The sequence below is a fragment of the Protopterus annectens genome, chromosome 12.part0, assembly GCF_019279795.1.
Source record: "Protopterus annectens isolate FY-2018-M chromosome 12.part0, PAN1.0, whole genome shotgun sequence".
NCBI classification, from domain to species: domain Eukaryota; kingdom Metazoa; phylum Chordata; order Ceratodontiformes; family Protopteridae; genus Protopterus; species Protopterus annectens.
In genome coordinates this window covers 286,479,797-286,501,229 of record NC_056746.1, presented here as the reverse complement: position 1 = coordinate 286,501,229, position 21,433 = coordinate 286,479,797, and positions in this window count along the sequence as shown.

Sequence of the window (21,433 nt, the reverse complement as noted above, 5' to 3'; positions counted from 1 at the left end):
TTATTGATTTGAAAATGTTTCTCAAGACTGTCATGTTAAAATTGAGCCATCAAAACAGGAACCAGGTACTGTAAATATTTTTAAGAAACCTAGCACTATACCTGTTGCACATCTATTAGTGGAAGCATATAGTAAAATGTGTTCTAATGAACTATACAATGTTCTGAATAACGCTAAGCATGGCAAAGTATATCATAACATTACTAGAAAAGAGAGACAAGCTTTAAATGAGTTACAACATGAGCAGACTATCACTATAAGACAAGCTGATAAAGGGGGTCCTACAACAGATATGGATACATATTTTTACAATAAAACTATGGAAGAAATGTTAACAGACATTACAACATATTTAATTATTGATCTGAAAGAAATCCCAATCCTTCGGCACCACACGCTCCAGAGACCTCAACCTCATTACCCCAATCAACAGATCAAGCTAGAGGGACAGGTTCATAACCCAGAGACTGCCCATGCTATGGAATAGACTTTCCATACATAAAAACAACAAGATGGACTTCGGCAACCCGAACCAAACTATACAAACTAAACCAACGACTGGAGTAAAGAGTAGAATGACCACACTGGCAAATGATTCTTTAGCTTTCTTCCACTTTAATATTTCGTGGACTTCTTCAGAAAAACCAGGACGCCTCCCTACATCCTGGTTTTATATCCATAAAACAGGAAGTGATGTGAAAAACGTGAACATAATATCTTACATCCATATGTAGAATTATTTCAATTGTAAAACATTAAAATAACAACATCATGTCGTTATTACAACATACAATTATTCTTCAACCCACTGAATGATGCCTTAAAAAAGGCATAATTAAAATACATATTTTTTGTTTGTTATGTTTATTTTTTTCTTTTTCTCTTTTTCTATTTTATGGATTTTTCTTAAAACATAACTTAAATTTCAACAATGCCTGCATTTCATGCAATTATATGTATTTATTATTACATGCTTAATCCCACTAGTCAATCTCTGAATACTAGTGGCATCTGAAACTAAATGTCACCTCATTGTGACAATGCAAGGGGTCACTATCTAGCAAGAGCCGATATTACGACAAACCGAAGTCTGCCAAATGAATTGTCTTATATAGTGACATGAAACTGGATCTCACCATAACCCCTTTTGTGAATAATCTGAACTCCTGACCACCCCCTAAATGATCCACAAAGAATGATACCACTAGAGGTGGACAAGTGTGTATAATGTCCCAATAGTCTCAAAGAAACCATATGTATAAACAGGACTAATCCCACCATCTGAATGAAATTACCAAAACATAAACTAATGTTACACCCTTAACGTATCAAAAATGGAATGAAATAGAAGTAAAAGTAAAATAAACATAAACAATGATTATTGTTTTCTATTGTTCAAAAAACATTTGATGTTTATCCCTTCGTTTAATCCTGGGGGTTCATCAGCCCCTAAGCATAGCTGCCATATTGACTCTTTTTGCTCTAATTTATTATTCAGGTCACCCTTGAGTAAACATTTGTCTACGTGGTCCAAAACAAAAAACTCAAACTTCTTGAAATCTACGCACTCTTGTGAGTGTCTTGCCAAAGAATTGTTCCTATCCCTATTCTTAATGGCCAGATTGTGTTCGTAGATCCTACGTTTGAGCATCCTTTTTGTTTTCCCCACGTAGTATCTATCACAGGTAGAACAAATGGCTAAATAAACCACGTATTCACTATTACAATTAAAATACTTGTATGCCCAAAAGGTCCTTTTTGTATGTTTGATTGTCACAAATGAAGTGTTAGTAATGAACCTACACTGTCTGCAATTCTGACAACCAAAGGTTCCCTTCTTTTTGCTGATGTCCCTATTCCTTACCTCTCTTTTTGTATGATCTAGTTCTAGCATACTCTTTATATTTGTGACATTTTTGTATGTGAAACATGGTTTGATGCCTATACAAGCCATGAGGTCCCTGTTTCCTAAAATGATACCCCAATTTCTTTGTATGATGTCTCTAATATTTTCCAATTGATTAGAAATTGGAAGAGGAAACGCTAAATGGAAATCTGATAGATCATCTCTGTAAGGAGTGACACCTATAGCTACTTCCTCCATATGTCTCATACCATTGTTTGACAAAATGGGCCAATGCAGGCATTGTTGAAATTTAAGTTATGTTTTAAGAAAAATCCATAAAATTGAAAAAGAGAAAAAGAAAAAAATAAACACAACAAACAAAAAATATGTATTTTAATTATGCCTTTTTTAAGGCATCATTCAGTGGGTTGAAGAATAATTGTATGTTGTAATAACGACATGATGTTGTTATTTTAATGTTTTACAATTGAAATAATTCTACATATGGATGTAAGATATTATGTTCACGTTTTTCACATCACTTCCTGTTTTATGGATATAAAACCAGGATGTAGGGAGGCGTCCTGGTTTTTCTGAAGAAGTCCACGAAATATTAAAGTGGAAGAAAGCTAAAGAATCATTTGCCAGTGTGGTCATTCTACTCTTTACTCCAGTCGTTGGTTTAGTTTGTATAGTTTGGTTCGGGTTGCCGAAGTCCATCTTGTTGTTTTTGGGTTTTAAAGACAGAGTGAAGACAGAGGGATGACTGCAGAGGTTTCCTCCCAGGATCCGTTATTTAACGTATCCATCCACACGACGCCGGGCGGTAGAAGAGCGGTTGGTGCTGAAGAGCTGGACCAGTGTAAGGAGCCCGAGGATCTAATCAAAACTATCACGGAGATAGTCTACAAATGTTTAAACAGAAATATGACTACGTTTGAGAACAATGGGGCCGGTGGAGTTTCAAACGCTAAAGCGAGTGTTTTTTCGGAAATGACAGTTACACCAAAGAATGCCTTAAATGGAGTTAACAGCCTGAATACTGTTGGTGACAGGAACGATACCTCGGACAGATTGGAATATGCAGGAAATGTTTGGGGTTTCGTCACGAAATTACAGGTGAATCCATTTTCGGATATCCGAAGCTTTAACAAAGTGCAACCAGTAAGTAATAATAATTCTTTTCTTAATTGCAAGAAAATGATTTTTGAACTAGAACGACTGGTAGCCAGGCATGCTACTTTGAGCCTGGAGATTCAATATTTAACAGAATGTGTCGCTCGCAATATAGTGCCAAAAGGCCTCAGGACAGCTAAATATCCTAATTGTGTCAGTCCTGGGGACGAATTATGTTCCAAGCTGACCCAATTATACAATGACACGGGCATCAGTATGATGCGGATTCTGTTGGAACACTATGAAGGAGAACTTAAGGTTCTACTGGAAAAAATGAAAAAACTTGACAATGACATTAAACAGTGTAGTTGTTTTAATGAGTTTGCTTCACTTTATAACAGTATTGAAGCTAAGACCAACAGGCTCAGAGCAACCATCATAGTAAGGAAACAAAATAAGCTAAGGAGAGATATAACAGCTTATGAGGCGAATCAAGCTTATATTTGTTCCTACAATGACATCAAGGATGTGAACAACAAGGATTCACATACTGACACACAAGCAACCAATGGTTCTGAGATAAGAGAGCCAATAATAAGGGTAGCAGCTAAGGACCAGGTTCAAAATTTTGAACCAGTGGCTACCGCTGTTAGTTTGATTAGTGATATTCAGCAGCAGCAACAACAGCAGTTGGAACACATTGACAGTGCACCGACTAATGATAATGAAGAATCTGCCAATATTGAAACTACGGCTTCTACCAGTTTCGCTGATGTGGTAAATTGTAACAACAGTAAAAGGTCTGTTCCTTTTCAACAACAGAGGATACAGCCAAAGAGGACTACCAGGTGGTACAATTGCACCCAGTACAGGGTGAAACCAAAAGGGAAAGGCAGAAAAAAGTGGTGAATTCACCACACAGTGAAAAAGCATATTACATCAGTGTTGTAAATCTTAGTGATTTTTTTGTAACTGATGCATGTATAGATGTGTTAAAAAAGGGATTTAATTTTATTCCTGCCAATAATACCAGAATTGGCAATCTGCTGGTTGATTTTAGATTGACATGCAAAAATTAAATTTAAGATACATCTTACAAGATGTTCAAGTTAAAGGCTCAGAGAGTGGAAGGAGATTAAAACGACCCAGCACATTTAATCCAGCCTTAGTGAACACTTTACAGATTTTTCAAAAAACATGTGAAATGGAATTTAGGAAAATGGATGTCAGGGGAATAGAAGACAATTTAACCAATTCAGAGCGTGACGCTTTGTCTCACTTGTCCAGCTCTCCGGACATTAGGGTCATGAGGGCGGACAAGGGGGGAAAGTTGGTCATTATGAATAAGGTTGATTATGTGGAGGGCATTTCTTCCATGCTTAATGACACTAATTTTTACAAAGACGTTAGTATTGATTTTGTCTTGAACAAATATAGGAGGGTGGACACCTACCTTTTCGATATGCTATGCCAGGAGGAAATAGATAATGTAGACTATGATTTTCTGATGGTAGAACAACCAAGATTGGGCAATTTTTTTGGAATACCAAAATTACACAATGATGATGGACAACTAACATTTAGGCCCATCATATCAGCCAGAAATTCAAAAACTGAAAATGTATCAATCTGGTTGGATGATATATTAAACAAAATAGCACAAAAATCTGAGTTCTATATCAGGGACTCCTGGCACTTGCTAGAGAGTTTAGGAAGGTCCAGCATTACATTTGAAGAAATCAATTTTGCAACTCCAGATGTTAAAAGTCTTTATACTAGTATAGATCAGGATTGTGGTATAGAACATCTGAGGAATTATTTGACACAAAATACAGAATTACAGAACTCGAGAATCAACACAATCTGTACTTTGATGGAAATAGTGTTGCACAATAATTTCTTCGAGTTTAACAACAAGATTTATCAACAGATTTCTGGTGTAGCGATGGGGGCAAGAGTCGCTCCGGCATTTGCCAACATCGTTATGGCAGACTGGGAGCAGGAATACCTCAAAAAACATCCTCTTTTTGAGAAAGCTAAGTTCTATGGAAGATACATAGACGATTTAGTTTTTGCATGGGCGGGTAACAAAATTGAATTTGATACTATGGTTCAGGATTTAAATGAAACCACTAGTTTTTTGATTTTCAAACATAGTGGATATGGTAAAAGTATCAATTACTTAGATATCAGACTTTATATAGATTCTACAAATAATACATTACATAGTAGAATCTACAGAAAGCCTTGTTTCACCAACCAATATCTGCACAAAGATAGTTTGCACCCTGCCCACATGAAAAGAAATGTTATAAAAGGTCAGATAATCAGGCTTAGTAGACTAACATCTGAGGACAACATCTACCAAGAAGAGTTAATGGAGTTAAGGAATTTATTCTTGGCTAGAGGTTATAAAAAACATATGCTTAAGAGGATTGAAAATGAAGTTAGAGGACTCCGGAATGGAGTAGCAAGGCCCATTTTGTCAAACAATGGTATGAGACATATGGAGGAAGTAGCTATAGGTGTCACTCCTTACAGAGATGATCTATCAGATTTCCATTTAGCGTTTCCTCTTCCAATTTCTAATCAATTGGAAAATATTAGAGACATCATACAAAGAAATTGGGGTATCATTTTAGGAAACAGGGACCTCATGGCTTGTATAGGCATCAAACCATGTTTCACATACAAAAATGTCACAAATATAAAGAGTATGCTAGAACTAGATCATACAAAAAGAGAGGTAAGGAATAGGGACATCAGCAAAAAGAAGGGAACCTTTGGTTGTCAGAATTGCAGACAGTGTAGGTTCATTACTAACACTTCGTTTGTGACAATCAAACATACAAAAAGGACCTTTTGGGCATACAAGTATTTTAATTGTAATAGTGAATACGTGGTTTATTTAGCCATTTGTTCTACCTGTGATAGATACTACGTGGGGAAAACAAAAAGGATGCTCAAACGTAGGATCTACGAACACAATCTGGCCATTAAGAATAGGGATAGGAACAATTCTTTGGCAAGACACTCACAAGAGTGCGTAGATTTCAAGAAGTTTGAGTTTTTTGTTTTGGACCACGTAGACAAATGTTTACTCAAGGGTGACCTGAATAATAAATTAGAGCAAAAAGAGTCAATATGGCAGCTATGCTTAGGGGCTGATGAACCCCCAGGATTAAACGAAGGGATAAACATCAAATGTTTTTTGAACAATAGAAAACAATAATCATTGTTTATGTTTATTTTACTTTTACTTCTATTTCATTCCATTTTTGATACGTTAAGGGTGTAACATTAGTTTATGTTTTGGTAATTTCATTCAGATGGTGGGATTAGTCCTGTTTATACATATGGTTTCTTTGAGACTATTGGGACATTATACACACTTGTCCACCTCTAGTGGTATCATTCTTTGTGGATCATTTAGGGGTGGTCAGGAGTTCAGATTATCCACAAAAGGGGTTATGGTGAGATCCAGTTTCATGTCACTATATAAGACAATTCATTTGGCAGACTTCGGTTTGTCGTAATATCGGCTCTTGCTAGATAGTGACCCCTTGCATTGTCATAATGAGGTGACATTTAGTTTCAGATGCCACTAGTATTCAAAGATTGACTAGTGGGATTAAGCATGTAATAATAAATACATATAATTGCATGAAATGCAGGCATTGTTGAAATTTAAGTTATGTTTTAAGAAAAATCCATAAAATAGAAAAAGAGAAAAAGAAAAAAATAAACATAACAAACAAAAAATATGTATTTTAATTATGCCTTTTTTAAGGCATCATTCAGTGGGTTGAAGAATAATTGTATGTTGTAATAATGACATGATGTTGTTATTTTAATGTTTTACAATTGAAATAATTCTACATATGGATGTAAGATATTATGTTCACGTTTTTCACATCACTTCCTGTTTTATGGATATAAAACCAGGATGTAGGGAGGCGTCCTGGTTTTTCTGAAGAAGTCCACGAAATATTAAAGTGGAAGAAAGCTAAAGAATCATTTGCCAGTGTGGTCATTCTACTCTTTACTCCAGTCGTTGGTTTAGTTTGTAGACTTTCCATACATGTCAAACAGAGCACCTCACTGTCCCTCTTTAAGAGAAATCTTGATGAGTGGATGGGAAATAGAAAATTCACCCCAGGGATCAGTCCAGTGGCTCTACTCGACAGAGGCACTGGGAACTAAGGTCGGTGGCATGATGTCAGGGTAATCTATGGGCTAGGCTTGTAAAAGCTTCAGGGCCATTAGCCTAATACACACCTATGAACCAATATATGTAGCATGAAGCTGAAGACAGATAAATGTTTAGATGAGTTGTTATTCCACAGATATATTACCAAAGAACTATATGAATAGTTGAAGGTCGATTATCCACTTGTACCCATTATGCAAGATATATCTAAGGTGCATAAGAATCTCCTGCAACCTCCATTTGGACTGATAGTAGCAGGAGCAGGATGGTTGACTGAAGCATTCTCAATATATATTGAAAAATCTCCAACCAATCATTAATAAGACCCCTCACATATTGAAGGACACTCAACAGTTTTTACAAGATTGATATGTATTAACAACTACTTTACACCAAAGTCAACAGTTTTATTTAGACACTATGGATGTTCACTCTTTGTTTACAGTGATTCCCAATAAAATAGGCATAAAAGCTATTAGGTAATATTTAAGCTATTTCAGTGGATATGATGAAAAAATCTAAGCAGTTGTTATGTAAGTTTATGGATATAGTTTTGTCATATAATGTTTGTGTTTAATAAAAAATATTATTTTCAGAGGGACGGCACAGCGATGGGCACTTTCTGTGCCAATAGCTATGCCAACTTAATGATGGCATTCTGGGAGAATCAGTATATTCTGCATACAGACAAATCTGGTACACTCATTCCATTTTATCTTGTTTTGTCGACAATATCTTTTTGATATGGACAGGTAGAATGAAAGAGTTAGATGAGTTCAGAGACTATATACAAAATACTACCACTTTTTTAAAGTTTGACGTGAAGAATTCAGTCTAGTATAGAGTATTTAAATGTGCTAGTTATAAAGACTGTGAATGGTGATATTAATATTGAAATATACCAGAAATCTTGTTATCGGAATACACTATTACATCAGAGGAGTATGCACCCTAGACATTTTTTTCATAATATCGTTAAAGGTCAACAGATTAGAATATCTAAGTTGAATGTTGATGATAATAGTTTCCGGAAAGAAATGACAAAATTAAGTAATAATTTTATGGCCAGAGGGCATGACAAAAAAGAAATTGAACAAACCCTGAAAGAAGTGGTTCTATTATGACTAACTGAAGGTAGGCCATATTTTTCAGAGAAAACTAACAAAAAACAAGGCAGAATTAAATCTAGTAAAGAGTGTGATAAACTCAAATTTACTATGTCGTATAGTAATTTAAACTCAAATTTCCTATGTCTTATAGAAGTAATTCAAAGCACATAAATATTATATGCAAACACTGGGGAATATTAACTACACATCACAGAATAAGACAAATGTCTAGGCCGCGGTGGTGCAGCTGTTAGCGTTGTCACCTCAAAGCAATATGCTCTCCAGTTCGATTCTCAGCTGGAGCGTCTTCTGTGTGGAGTCTGCATGTCCTCCCCGCAGTTGACTGACGTTTAAAGACATGCAGGTAGGTGCATGCATGAATGGGTGTGCCTTCATTGAAGGTTGGGCATCGGGCTGGAAACTCAGCACCGTAAAAATCTACTGCCAGTCATAAGCGGACCAGCATTCCGCTGTGGCGACCCCTAACCGGGAAAAGCCGAAAGATATTGCTATTACAGAATAAGACAAATAGTGGGTAAACATCCAAGATTTAGATACAAAAATAAGAAATCTATAAAAAGAATGTGTCTGTACAGAGAACATCCACAGTTAGATATGGCCCTAGTGCCAAATGTTACCAAACCATGTGGGGAATGTAATTATTGTCATACCACTGACAGCAGCGGACAATTCCTACACCCTGTTACAGGTAGGCACTATATATTTCATGCAGTAGCAGACTGTAATACCATGAATACTGTTTATTTATTGTACTGCATTGAATGTAAATCATTTTACATTGGCAAAACAAATAGATATTTCAGGGATAGAATACGGGAACATCTTTATAATATTAGAATTTCCAACAGCACTAATGCATTAGCCAAGCATGTTATGATGACTTCACAGGAGTATAGTTTTAAATTTATGGTTATAGAGACTACATTTGTTAATCAGTGATTAGATGATATATGTAATTGAATGGAACTGAATGAAGCAAAATGGATTATATGGTTGCAGGCAGATGGTAATCAGGGTTTTAATGGATCTTTACGGTTATAACCTGCATTAAAAGTTAGATGTTTATTTAAATAATTTTGGTATATAGATTTGTTTATAGGTACATGTCCTTTATTTATTTATTTTGTTATGATATGTTTTATATACATACAGATTTAATAATGAAGTGTATTCTGGACTCCCATGGTTTATTTTTAGTCCTAACCAGTTTTACAAGTGACTGATGCTACTTTACTACACATATATATTCAGGATTTTGCTATACATATATTTAGCATATTATGGGACAGGCAATACCTCCTAGAATTTACTAGGTAGACTATTGACTAGTTTTTGAACAGTACAAATGTTACAGCTTTGTGTCAGTGAATTTGAGATTTTATGCATTACATATGGTTGTTAGTATTTATAAGAAATCATATCATAGTATTGAATATACAATGGGTATTTAGTTTAAATTTAAATTTAAATTATAATCTGTTTTAGATATTTACATCGTAATATCTCAATACGCTACCTTATCAGCAAAATTATTTCATTGTTTTTTAAGTTGTTCAAGTAGATGACATTTGAGATTATCGTAGATACACTAAGTCAATGTAATTTAATAATATGTTAACGTCAGATAGAGTGTTTCTGTGAATTCAGTTGTGTAATATAGAATACTAGAGTTTTTATACTAATAATGAACAAGAATATGTGAAGTTTTCAATCAAAGTGATCACAGAAATGTAGATACAAGCATGTTTGGTTAATTAGCCTACTAGTGATGATCGGTAATGCAGAGACATATTTAATTGGACTATATTTTATGTTTTTCACAACATAGGCTAACGGTGATGAAGTTTTTTTTACTAAGCTTGGCTATTTAAATAGTAGTAAGTAGGGTACAATTACATACAATGTTCATAGGTAGGTACTAGGCTATCGGCCCAAGGACCTAAGTAAGCCTAGCCAACAAGGTTCTCTGGCTTATGCCACCCAAGAAAGTTAATTTCCTGTGCCACTGTCAAGCAGAGCCACAGATGTGATCCCCATGGTATATTTCCCATTTCCCAGTCACTCATCAAGATTTTTCTTGAAGAGTGCTAATGAGGAACTTTGCTTGACACAGATGGGTAGCTTGTTCCAGAGTATAGGAAGTCTCTGGGACAGGAATGTATCCCTCCAGCATGTCCTGTTTATTGTGGTGACGAGGTTTAGGTCCCTAGAGTGTGTAGCTTGGAGGGATTGGGATTTCTTAAGGTATAGCATGTCCAACAGCTCTGGGTTTAACATAGCTTTATATGTTAGGCAGAGATCTCCTCGGAGTAGGCGATATGCTACAGAGTAAAGCTGGTGTTTTTTGAGACGGTCAGTGTACGGCATCTGTTTGAGGCCAGTAATCCTCTTTGTGAGGTACTTCTGTGGCCTTTCCAGCTGCTGCAGATGTCTTGTGAGATACATTCCAAAAGGGGCATTGTACTCTATAATGGGTCTAATGAGTGCCGAGTAGAGGGGAACAATGACCTCTTTCTTTCCCTGGATGACAACCCTTTTGTGATGAGGTGTGCCACATAGAAGGATTTCCTGACTACTGCGGCAATGTGATTATCAAAGGAGAGACTACTGTCCACCAATTTGTAATTTTGTATTGGATGAACTCATTTTAAATAAATGTACTTAATTAAAGTTGTTGCAGTTGTTTCTTTTGGTCTGAAGAAGTGAGTGGTTGAACCCGTGAAAGCATTCACCACATTATTAAATATTTTATGCAGTAATTCTGGACGTGTTTCGGTTCACTTATTTTATTTGCATTTTATTTATTTTATGATTATAAAGCGTTTACATCTACATTTGCTACCAGAATGGCAAACTTGTTGTCAAAATTGATAGAGATGGATAAATGTGGTTTTGTGGAGGGGAGACAAACATTTGACAACATTACTAGAACAGTGGTGACCCAAAGTGTAAGAAAACACCATTATTATTGGTGGGTCTTGAGGCAGAAAAATCATTCAACAGAGTCAGCTGGGAATTTATGAAAAGGGCAATCTGAACATTTGTATTTTCTGATAGAATAATTGGGTTAATTAGGAAGACATATGAAGGTTTTGAGACAAGAATTAAGGTTGGATGGCTCCTCTATGACAAACTGTGTTTGAACATAAGAACAAGGGGTGTCCTTTTTCCACTTTATTTGCTTTACACTTAGAGCCATTGTCAAACAAAATAAGGGGCTTACAAATTCAAAGCTATAAATCTAATACTAATCTTGAAAAATCCAGAAAAGGACATTTTGGTGGTGTGGAATATTTTGAAGCAGTTTCAAGACTTTGCAGGATATAAAATCAATGAAGATAAAACAAAGACTGTAGCTGTAAATTATGTACCCACACATGAATTGGTTCAACAGTACCAATATTAACGGAGACATGAAAAGATGAAGTATTATTTAGGTGAATGAGTTAAAAAGGATCCTGTTATAGCAGCTTAGGATATGTATGAAGAAACCAAAGGAAAGATAATACAGAAACTGAGAAACTGGAAGCTCTTAATTATTGATATTGTTAAGACAGAAGCGATGAAAATGTTTTTAGTCGCTTTAGTTTCAGGTCAGGTCAAGCAGAGGAAAAGTTGCAGATGATAATTTACTTGGAAAGGAAAGAGGACAAAATTTAGGATACCTGATTTGAGGGGACAATTTAGAGCTGCACAGTTAAGCTTCATGTAGATAACACAAACAGAAGGTTATAAATCAAAGTGGAAAGGGGGTGTGATGATGAAATAGGAGTCAAGCAATAAGGAGAGAGTAAGATTTTGGATGTAGTTCCTTAAGGAAAATAGCAACAACTATACAGAATATTACATTTATAAAGTAGCAGAAAGTATTCTAAGACCTTAGCTAACACAGCAGAGCTTTCTTTAGTACTTTCTTGCTATCTCAAGAAGGAGCATCTTTCAGGCTTCACAGAGGCAGCGATCTGCTAAGAGCTTCATTCCTGGCAGATAATTCCCCATTTGGGAACCCCTCCACTCAGAAATTATTGCCTTTTAAAGAAAAATAGCATTTTATCAATTTTTTTACTAAAGGCTGTATTTCCTCTTTAAGAAACCCAGTATTTTTTTCACAATCTTGTAATTTCCTGTCAGGGACTGCTGTTTTTAATTTAGAGTGTTTATTAAATTATTTGAGGCTAATTTTGTGAAAAATTGTGTGTAGTTTGTATAAATTTTGACTTTTGTGAGACAGAAAAGTTTCCAGAGGAACAGGCAGGAACTTGTGTGCCAGTGTAATGCTTATGTTCACTTTGTGACAGCCTACCTGCCATTTTGATTCCGTCAGTGTCTGTATGAGTGCCTGCACTGTACTGACAGGGGGTTTCTTTTCTACTTTTACTTTTTATAACCTAAGGGAATGGAAAGAGCATTTTGAGTTTAAGTGTGCTGCTTGTGAACACTCAGTGACAGCTTACCTTCCGAGTGACTCACTCCAGCTAGGCTAAACACATTTGGTGCATTTTCCCTGGATTAAGCATGTATATTCATTGTGGTCCAGCTGGCTCTTCTTCACAGTACCTAGAAAGAAAAAAAACACTTACCAAGGAGTCCTTACTGTTGTTGCATAATCATTTTATGCATCAGCTGATAGTGGGTGAACCTGCAGTGACCACTGGTTGTTCCTCAGACCACTACCTTATCTCTCTGACTACCTCTGCTGTAGTTTATTCATCCAGCCTGAACCAAGAGTCAGCCATGTACTTTTCGGCTGTTCCGGTGTCTTATATGGGCAAGGAAGGACCATTTTTTTAGAGTCTCAGAGACACTACAGGAAATTCTTCTTGGGGTAACTGGGGCAAGAGACCATTACCAGGCAGACGTCCCTCCTACAAGTTGGCCGTCTTCTGCTGAAACTCCTATTAATAAAAAAACAAAATGTTAAACATTATTACTATTAAAAAAGTTGAATTCCTTACCTTAGCTATACAGGCACTATAGGGAGTAAGTCATGATACACAGAAATCTTTGTGAAGATAGGAGGTACTGCCAACCATGCCATGAGAAGTAGGGCAGTGGATCTATAACACATCCCAGCACAGCTAGCTGGAATTTTGTAAAGAATCATATGTCATTTGTATATTAAACTGATTTGTACAGCTGCTTTTGTTGGAAATGTATTTGTAAAGCTGCTTGTGTTAAAAATGTATCAACAGTGTGCCCTGCTGGGCAGAAAATAAATGTATATGCACTATTGTAACTGTTTAAATGTATATATTATAACAGAGTATACTGGAACAGAAGAGGTTAATCGCAATCCAGCTGTAGAAAACTTTGAAAATAGTAAAGAAATTAAATTACTGGGCCTAGGTCATAAAGATGTTATCTCACAGTTTTAAATTAAGCCAGAGATGCAATATCTATAAGAAGTATGATTTATTAGCTCCTGTAAGAAGAGTGGAGGTGTTTTACAGTTTTATGACTTCCAGGAGCTGCAGCAAGGCCATGTGTGTGTATTACTGACATGTGATAAATCCTTACAGCTTCTAGCAATGGGGGGGGGGGGGTTGAATGGGAACCAGAAGTCAGATGACCAGATGTATGTGATGTCATTCTGTACAAAAATAATGTTTTACTATTAGAGGAGATTGAAGTCTTAGGAGCAGTCTGTTCTTGGAACCTGAAAAAGGAGGAAGACCACGCATCCACTTCATCTTGCCTTGCACTAGTAAGTAACCAGTGACTAGTACTCTTTAGATTAGTCAGGAAAATATAGTGATAATAGTTAAGTGAATGTCCCTCTCTAGTGTCAGTTGTGAGGATTCAGGCTCCTTGATTACTGGCCCAGAATGGGGATGTCACAACCTTTACAGATGGACAATCACTATAAAGTTATTCCTGGGGCAACAGGGTCTGGTGATTCTGATTTTGACAGAAATAGGGCTTATTCTCCTGAAAATTCACAAGCCCAACTCTCTGAATGTGAAGAAAAGTGTAATTTTTATCCTCTGTGGAGGTACTTTAATCAGGCCACTGCCAGGTTGAATATGATATTTTTTTATTGGAACAAAAAGATATTCCCACTGAAATGAGGAGATATAATAATGTGTTAAAAATATAACTCTTTCCTTTTCCGTCCCTCCTATACTTCCAGCCATGTAAGATGCTTTGAATGCTGTCCCTACTCATCCTGATACCCAGCTGTCAGTCCATAAAAATGCAGATAAGCTGTGTTGGGTATCTCAGGCTAATACATTTCCTTTCTCTCACCTTAGATCAGACCCAACTGCCATTTCAACTGTGTCTCATACTGGTAATAGACTCAATACTAACCTTTCACCAGGTGATAAGGAGAATAACATTTTGGGCCATATAGGTAAGAGAATGTTTTCGTCTTCCACTTTAGGTTGTAGAATTCTGAATTACCAGGCTTATATGTATAAACTTATGCTATGTCATATGGAGAGTCAGGGAATTCACTTCCACTCTCTTTCTGCAGAAGAAAGCTCTGTTTGAATCAACCTGTTTCTACCCTTTCTTTTGTATCTAAACATGCTTGAAGAATGGGTATGATTGTGCAGATGCTGTATCTAGGACCCTGCTACTACCACACCATTGATAAGATATGCTTGGGTACTTAACCAAAAGTTTGCTGATGCAGTAAAATCTGAAATTTTAGATTCAGCTTTAGTTAAGGAAGTATAGTTTGGCTCTTCTGCTACCCAAGTTCTCAAACAATACGATGAAAAAGGGAAATTATTTCAGAGAGTTTCTAAGATATTTCATGTATGCCAATACAAATCTTGCATGTCTCCCTCTACATAGAAAAAGCCACATAAACAAAACAGGACTTTCCAAGATAGCTGCACTTGATTAACAGTTGAACTTCAACTCTACCACTGTGAAAAAAAAAAGAAACTGTAAGACAAGGGCCAGGAATATCACTTTTACTAAATTCAGTTACTTGCTGGTAAGTACACTGCCTTGATACTAGCAAAGAAGAAAGTAAGAGAGCCTGAAAGAAAATCAACTAGAAAAAGTGAAGAGAAAACACCGACTGGAAAGAATCCTCCAGCTGTTCAACAGAAAGCAGTTCAAGCACCAGCTTTGGTGTCAGACATGGCTTCCAGTAATCTAGAGGAAATAAGTCAAATGTGCTCAGAGATGATTAAAATAAAGGACACACTGAAGGAGTATACTGACTAAAAAAACAGAAAACTTGAAGAAGCTTTAAACAGATACTTAGATGAGCTAATAAAACTGCAAACATCAGAGGCCAAAATGAAGAAAAGGCTGGCTGAGTATGAGACTCTTCAAGAATAGATGTATAAAAAAATGACAGAATCAGAGGACAGAGCACATACGGAAAATCTGCGATTTTTTGCTGAACCTAAGAAACTAGAAGAAACAGAATTTATTAATTTTATGAAGGCTCAAATAAGCAACTGCACTGGTACTCCAATGTAAATTGAAAGGGCAGACAGTGTGTATGTTCCAAATCTGGTCATGAGAAACCAACCAAAATCTGTATTAGTAAAGATGTAAACCTAAATCTGTATTAGTAAAGATGTAAACCTATCAGCAGAAAGACTTGAATATAACAAAACTGGCAAAAGGGCAAAGTATTAAATGTTGGAGACAGTAGAGTGTTTGTGAAAAATGACTATTCATTGTACACCAGGCCGAAGAGAAAAAAAAATTCCAGCAATCAGGGAATGTCAAGAGAGAGGTGTGAGATTCAAACTGCTGTATCCAGCTGTCTTCAGAATATTTTTTCCTGGAGAATCAAAGTTTTGATGCAGAACAGGAAAAGGAGGAAATGCAAAAGTTTGTCCAACAAAACTGAGTCATCAAGCAGAAGGGGACTCTGCTTCTCATTTTTCTGATAATAAAGCAGACAGTGAGACTTTGCCAGTGAAACCTTCTCTATTGTTCCAAAGGGAAATGCTTGACAGAGAAAAGCATAGGAACTGACTAGAAGAATTGGGAGCACCTGAGAATTGAACCAGAATCTTGAGTTGAGAGATGGAGATGAACAGGAAGACTGGCAACATGGAAATTAGTGAATAAATATAAGACTGCAAAGGATCAGTCACATTTGTGAAATATGACAGTATAAGAAAAACTGAAATGAGTGGACTTTTGTAGACTTTGTTAAATGTGTGGGGAACTGAAAGGCAGTTGTGTCACTTCATGTCATTAATATTTGAAAAGGACACTGAGGTGAGGGCAACAGGAAGAAAAAAAGGTAACTAAGTAAAATAATTTCTGTTCTTAACAGTATTCCTATGAAATGTTTCATGATATAAATTGTATCTTTTTAGTCAAGCATTTTTAGTTCTTGCATGTGATAAGTATACTAATGTAAACAGATGCCTTTTTTCTTCTTTTTTAGTTTTAAGAAATGTAGGCATTAAGAGAGATTAGATATACAATTCAAAAATAAACAATGGGAGTATATATATATATATATATATATATATATATATATATATATATATATGGATTCACTTCATAACACTGAAAACTCAAAACACTGAAAATGAGAAAACTTCATAATATAGAAGACCAAAACACTGAAACTTCAAAACACTGAAAACTCAAAACACTGAAAACACATATCATACATATACTGTGTTTAAACAATATAAATCATAGCACTTTCCACCAAGTGTAAGCAGGGGGGGGCAAGCCCCCCTGCACCCCCCCACACCCCCTGCTACTTAAATATATCAAAACTCAAAGATTGCACTTAGTGTAGTGAAGTGCAATCTTGGAGTTGATATATATAAGTAGCAGGGGTGAAGTGCAGGGCTTGCCCCTGCTCACACTTGGTGGAAAGTGCTATGTTTTATGTTGTTTAAACTTAGTATATGTATGATATGTGTTTTCAGTGTTTTGAGTTTCAGTGTTTTGAGTTTTCAAGATTTTGAAGTTTCAGTGTTTTGGTTTCAGTGAAGTGAATCCATATATATATATATATATATATATATATATATATATATATATATATATATATATATCTATATATGGCTTGCAAATATGCAACAAAGTCTAGAAGATTTAGGAGCGTTTGCATAGATACTTTTATACCCCAAACAGACTAAAAATATTTTCCCCTTAGATAGATGGCAAGTGTTGGAGGTGGGATGGGGAAGAAAGAGGTAACTGAGAACATATGTTCTGGGAGTGTAAAGACTTGGCAGACTTTAACAATTCTCTATAGAATACTCTGTCAGGAATACTGGGTGAGCAAATGAGTGTAACTAAGTAAATTATATTCTTGAGCTGGGATACAGGATTTGAATTCACTAGACATAGTAAGGCCTTGTTAAGTTTAATTCTGGTGCCTGCCACAAAAAGCAATTAACTATAAAATGGAAATCAACATCTAAACCAACTATACTTGAAGTAGTGAATATTGTAAAAGAGATAAAAAGAACTGGAAGTAGGATCTTTGGAAAAGGTTAAGAGTAAATTATATAGAAAAAATAGAAATTGTGGGAACAATGCATGAAGAAAAATGTTTTGGAGGAGGAATGAGGTTTAAGGGAAGGCAATAATTGGATAATTTATGTACTGTTGCTTAGATTATACAACACATATATTGTTAGTATGCTATAATATTTGCAAATGTGAACTTGTTAATATGGTTTAATTACTTTTATATAAAGGCAAATTCGCCTATGTCATAACTGATAACTTGATAAAGGTGTTAGAAAAAAAGAAATGTATGTATTAATGCAAAAACAGAAAAAAGCCTAGAGAAAAGCATGTTTAAGTTAATATGCTGTAATCTTGGGTTGTTGAAGTGGGGGTATGGGATGCAAAAGTACACAAATCATAATATATGTAAAGCTGATACGTTTTCTCTTAATCCAGACATTTACCTATGCAAAATGTCAGACCCCTGGCATAATCTAACAAGGTTTGCATGAAAACAAGTAAATAAGAGAACACTGAATATAAAAAGAAGTTATGTACTCACCATAAGGTTCCATCTGAGTAGTTATACTTCATTTTTCTGCAACCTGTGGGTATTTGGATCCATATCGAATCTGAGCTGGCAAATTATTTTCTAGCATCTGCTCCAAGCTCCGAGCTCCTCCCCCTACCCATAATGTACCACCATCTCCTGCCTTCCCTCAGATCGAGTTTGCTGCAACTATACACATTAGCAACTCAGCCCAAAGAACCCAACATACTTATGGATATGATAAGGTCAGGGGGATGGAGGGAGGGAAGGTTGCAGAAAAATGAAGTATAACTACTCAGATGGAATGTTATGGTGAGTACATAACTTCTTTATCTGAAGTAGTTAACTTCATTTTATCTGCAACCTATGGGACAGAGTCCCCAGCTACTTAAATCCTGGGAGGCCCTCATGGAAGGATATTCCTGAGCACCGCAGATCCAAAGGATGCTCTTCCTCTGGAAATCAGGTCTAATTTATAATGAGAAATGAAGGTATGTGGATTTGCCCAAGTTGCTGCTGTGCAAATGTCATCCAAAGAAACCCTAGACCAAAAGGCAGCAGAAGTTGCCATGGACCTGGTAGAGTGAGCTTTAATTATACCAGGAGGATATAAACCTTTTGCTTTGCAAACATACGAAATGCAAAGAGTGATCCATCTAGCTATGGAAAGCTTGGAAATGGCCTTTCCCAAAAAAGGTTTGGAAAAGCAAATGAACAATTGGTTGGACTTGCGGAATGACTTTGTTCTAAGAAGATAGAAACAAAGTTGTCTATGAACATCTAACAAGTGAAGTTTATATTCACCCTTGTTTTGAAAATTGGGAAAGAAAATGGGTAGATTTATAGACTGGTTTATGTTTGATTCAGTTGCCACTTTGGGTAAGAATGAAGGATTTGTATGGAGAGATACCCTATCCTTATGGGAGACCAAATATGGAGGCACGGCAGACAAAGCCTGAAGGTCAGAAACCCTCCTGGCTAATGTAATGGCCACTATAAAGGCTGTCTTACAAGACAAAAATTTTAGATCCACTGAAGATGCAGGTTCAAAGGGGGGGGGGCACCAATGCCTGGAGGATGAAGGTAAGGTCCCAAGGAGGCACCGAATCTTTGACTGGAGGACACAAAAGAAAAGTGCCTTTAAGAAAGGCCTTATACAGCCTAGAAGAAGCTAAGGCAGTGTTATCTTCCCCAACATGAAAATTAGAAATGGCTGCCAACTGTATTTTCACCGTGGAGAACTAGCACCTTGCTGAAAGATACTAGTCAAAAAATTTAACACCACCAGAACAGGGGCTATAAAAGGATCCAGGTTCCTGTGAGAGGCCCATATGGAAAAATGCTTCCATTTACTGCAATATACTTTCATAGTGGAAGCTTTAAGAGAGGCCACTAGTATAGATTTTACAGGGGATGAAAGACCGGGAGTCCTGGCAATCAATAGAACTGGAGCAACCAAGCTGTCAGCTTGAGGCTGTCCAGATTGGGTGGGCAGGCATCCGAAGGATGAGGGTAAGCATACAGAAGCCCGGGGGGCCAAACATGGACTAGAGCGTCTCTGGGGGCATCCCCTGGGGAGGAAATCAGAGTGAAGAACTCGCTGCACTTCGCGTTGGAAGGAGATGCGAAGAGATCACAGCAAAGCTGTCCCCATGCAAGGAAAATCTCCTACACTACTGACTGTTTCAGAGACCACTCATACAGCATCAGAATAGCCCGACTCAATCGGTCTGCTAAAATGTTGGAGTGTTCCGGGATGTGCGTTGCAATCAGAAACCGACCGGTGGAAGTCGCCCACTCCCACACTCTCATGGCCTTGCGACACAGGGGATAGGATCTGGTTCCCCCTTGTTTGTTTGTTGACATACCAGACACCCGGCATGTTGTCTGACTGAATTGCAATCATTCCGAGAGGGAGGATAGTGTGAAAGGCTTTCAATGCTAAAAGCACTGCCCTCATCTCTAGAACATTTATGTGCAACTTGGTCTCTGTCTGGGACCACATGCCCTGGACTGTCCTTCCCAAACAGTGTCCCCCCACCTGAGTTGAGAGGCATCTGTGGTCACTGTGGCTTGGACTGGGGATGACATGAAGGGGTGTCCCGCTGCAACCTCCGGTGAACTTGGCCACCAAAGGAGGGACGTCCTGCAGGTGTGACTGATCCTGATCGGAAAATCCATGGGCAGGTCTAGCCAAGACCATTGGACCACCACAGTCCATTGAAGAACCCGCATATGAAGGTGTGCACAAGGAAGAATAGATATAGAGGCAGCCATGGAGCCCAGAGCCCGGAGAACATCGCTCGTCTTGGAAATTTGAGGTTCACTATTTGAGCTATGTGACACCTGAGATGTCAGATCCTTCCTGGTGTTAAGAAAACTTTTAGCTGCAAAGTGTCTAGCCATGCCCTGATGAAGTCTAGAACTTGTACTGGTTGCAATTGGGATTTGTGAACATTGACTGTAATCCACAATCAATCTGCCAAGAGAAGAAAGTAGTCTCGGGCCAGACACAGAAGACGCTTGGTGGACGCAGTGAAGAGCCAGTCATCCAGGTACAGAAAGAGCTGAATTCCCTGAAGCCTCAGGTGAGCTGCTACGACTGCCATTACCTTGGTGAACACCCTGGGGGCTGTGGTGAGACCAAAGGGTAGAGCTCTGAACTGGAAGTGACTGGCTCCCAGCCAGAAGCGAAGAAACCTCCTGGAGCTTCTGTGAACTTTGATATTGTAGTAGGCATCCTGGAGGTCTAACGAGCACATCCAGTCGCACTCTCGGAGATAAGGTAGAATGGACTGTAAGGTGACCATCCGGAACTTTTGTTTGGCGACGGACAGGTTCAAGGTTGACAGGTCCAAGATGGGCCTGAAGTCACCCATCTTTTTTGGCACTAAAAAGAACCTGGAGTAAATGCCTAATCCAGACTGGCTGAAGGGGACGGATTCAATGACTCATTTTTGAAGTAGCTTTAAAACCTCTAAAGCTGCAGCCTCCCTGTGAGTGGGTGGAACATCCAGGGGGTGTCTTGTAGGCCCCGGCGGCGAAACAAATGAGATAGTGTAGCCTCTGAATATTATTTGTAGCACCCAATCTACAGTTATGGACTCCCATGCCGCTGGGTGCAATGACAATCTCCCCCTGACTGCCTCCAGAGTAGGACAGTCGGGCAACCCCTCAGG